General features: G+C 37.2%; 1 non-coding gene across 1 annotated transcript; it reads left to right on the top strand.

Moving 5' to 3' along the window:
* The first annotated feature begins 204 nt into the window (after nt 1–204).
* LOC121226012 (small nucleolar RNA R71) lies at nt 205–311 on the top strand. The gene has a single exon (XR_005923917.1). It is a non-coding gene; the product is annotated as a small nucleolar RNA R71 (small nucleolar RNA).
* Nucleotides 312–3116: the final 2805 nt, after the last annotated feature.

Below are 3116 nucleotides of genomic sequence, written 5' to 3'. Positions count from 1 at the left end.
ACTTCATGTATTCTAGCGACTCGTTTTCCTGACGCGGCTCGATTGGTTGGCCATTGATAATTGTTATTGGCGATCCTCTCGATGATTTTGTAAGCCTTATTATAAGACTTAGAAAGGAGAGCACCATTAGCAGAAGCGTCCACTACTATCCTCGTGTGAGCATTGAGACCATTATAAAATGTCTTAAGTTGGACGCAATATGGGATTCCGTAATGAGGGCATTTCCATAACAGTTCTTTGTATCGTTCCCATGCCTCATACAAGGACTCATCATCCATTTGTTGGAAGGCAGTGATCTTGTTCCTCAACTTAGCATTCTTGCTAGGCAGGAAATACTTCATGAGAAATCTTTCGGCTAACTCTTGCCATGTAGAAATTGAGTTTGGTGGCAATGAATTCAACCAGGCTCGAGCTCTGTCCCTTAGTGAATATGGGAATAGCTTCAATCATAATGCATCTTCAGGTACTCTAGCTAATTTGAAAGAGTCGTTCACCTCCACAAATAGTCTTAGGAGAAGATGAGGATATTCAGTAGGCATTCCACTGAATTAGCCCACAGTCTGAAGCATCTAGAACATGACTGGCTTCTGCTCGAATTGTTGTGCCTTGATTTCGGGTCTCCTAATGCCCGAATTAAGATCGTTAAATACTGGCACAGCATATTGTCTTAAGGCTCTATCCCTATCATCAGCAATAAGGATAAGATTTTGAGCAGGGTTTGCTCCATTTCCTTGGATCAGATTTTCAAAGTTCATTTCTTCGGTCCTTCTCTGGTTCGCTTGTCTTCTTCGCTCTCGATAGGTTCGTTCTATCTCAGGGTCTACAGGGAGTAAGTCAATAATCTGGTCAATATTCATAAACACCTGAAATTATCAAAGAAAAATTAATTAAGTTAAAAATTAAACAGAAAAATAAACCAAAATGTAAAACTAACAAATTCACAGATAATGGCTTTTTTAAAACAATCCCCAGCAACGGCGCCAAAAACTTGGAATGACGAAAAAATGTGCAAGTGTACACAATCGCAACAAGTAATAAAGTGACAAGTAATGTCAAGTTATTGTACCCACAGGGACTGTAAAAAGAATTATTCATGAAATTAATTGTAAAACACTTTGGTGAGGTAAAAATAATTTGGTTTTAAAAGATGGTCAAAAACTATTTAAAAACTAAGTAAATAATTAAAATAAAACAAATGAGTTCTAATGTACGATTTCAAATAATATTTAATGAAGGTAACATACTTGTGTTGGATTAATTATATTCCTTTACCTTAGAATAATAAAACTCATGTTTACATTGTTACGAATAAATTCACGGCAACTCGGTAATTAGCTAACTTCTGAACATACTCACATACAAAAATCCATTCATCTTTTGACATATCCCTATGTCAATATAATCGACTAAACAGATTCTAATAAGCAAACATGTTATTGCACATACATACTCATTAAATTGAACTAATCTCTTGCATATCCTTATGTTAATTCAAACGATTAATTAAATCTAATAAGCATATAAAAGACTATGTAAGGTAACAAGGCATCCCTACCTTGGAACAGTTTAATCACAATAATCTTGTAAGTTATGCAAGGCAATAATATCACCAGATACATTGCTAATTTAACCTTCAGCTACCTTAGAAGAATAAACATGCACTGATTAAGTATTGTGTCAATTAATTATAATTTCAATCTATTTAAATAATTAATTCATTAGTTATTTAACAATTATATTGCAAAAATAACTTAGGCATGATTTTACTTAACCAAGCAATTTACCGAAGCCTATAATAGCATAAACATCATTTTAACAATTCAAGTAGGCAGAATATAATCAACCTAACACAAACGTAATTTTAAGCTAAATTGATTAAAATAACCATTTCAATAGCATAAATATTCATAAACATGTTCGTCAAAACAACAACAAAAATTAAAGAGATAGGGAACAAGAAGCAAATCCGATGTTTCTCCGTCGCTTGACTAGTTGCTCCGTTCTTCGTTCTTCGTTGCCCTCGGCTATCAAGGTGGCTAATGAACACCTAATTACTACTCCAAAATGGCTGATGAGAGCCTCTTTCCCAAGAGAAGAAATCGACACGTGAACAATAAGGGAAATGGGATGGAAAAAGTGAGAGAAAAGTGAGAGAGGAGAAGAGAGAATGAAAGAATGTTGTGGAATGAGGGATGGTTTGAATGATCAGCAAGGGGTGGCTTTTATAGCTGATTGTGGCTGCTAAAAATAGCAAATTCCAGCAGCCAAAGAGCCCCCCTATGGCCTGCCATCTACTTGGCAAGAGTTGAGACTTTCAACTTTGCTGAAAATGGCTGGGGCAAATCTACAAAGCCATAATTAAAGGTGGGGTTTGAATGCAAATTAGAAGTCTTTCGAGGGCCTTTTTGCAAGCATATTTAATAAGCTAAAATGATGATTTGGGTCAGTATATAGACGGTTCTGGGCTGCCCTGTAACACCCCTCGCCCATATCCGACGCCGGGACATGGTTCGAGGTGTTACCTGACTTAACTCAATCAACTATACAAAAACGGGCGGTAAAATTTTAATAAATTTTAAAACTTTTACTTTCGTAAGCAATTCGTTCCTTAAATTGGCTTACGAGGCCCAAGACATACATTCAAGATGATTTAGACTTAACTAAGAATTTAAGAAAAACTTGGTGAAATTCAAGCTTTAGGGTTCCACACGCCCGTGTGACTCAAGACATGCCCATGTCCTTAGCCCGTGTGTGAACTGACTTTAGGGCATGGCAATGACACACGCCCATGGGGCCTACCCGTGGGAAATATTGACTTATAGACACGGCTATGGCACATGCCCGTGTGGCCTAACCGTAGACAATACTGATTTAAAGATTTAAGTGTAGGGGGACATACGGCCATAACACACACCCATGGGGGTGAGCCGTGTGTCACACACTGTCTAATCACACGCCCGTGTTTCTTGCCCGTGTGGACAAACTAGGCTATCTTCCAAGCCATTTTGATACCCATTTTGCACCACCTACACAAGATCATTTCAATATGTTAATTTCATCCCAAATGACATCAATTCATCCATAGAAGGCACGTCATATACATTTACCAAAATAAA

The sequence above is a fragment of the Gossypium hirsutum genome, chromosome A03 (genome assembly GCF_007990345.1).
Source record: "Gossypium hirsutum isolate 1008001.06 chromosome A03, Gossypium_hirsutum_v2.1, whole genome shotgun sequence".
NCBI classification, from domain to species: Eukaryota; Viridiplantae; Streptophyta; class Magnoliopsida; order Malvales; family Malvaceae; genus Gossypium; species Gossypium hirsutum.
Note: the sequence above shows the minus strand (reverse complement) of the source record. Positions and strands in the feature narration are given on the sequence as shown.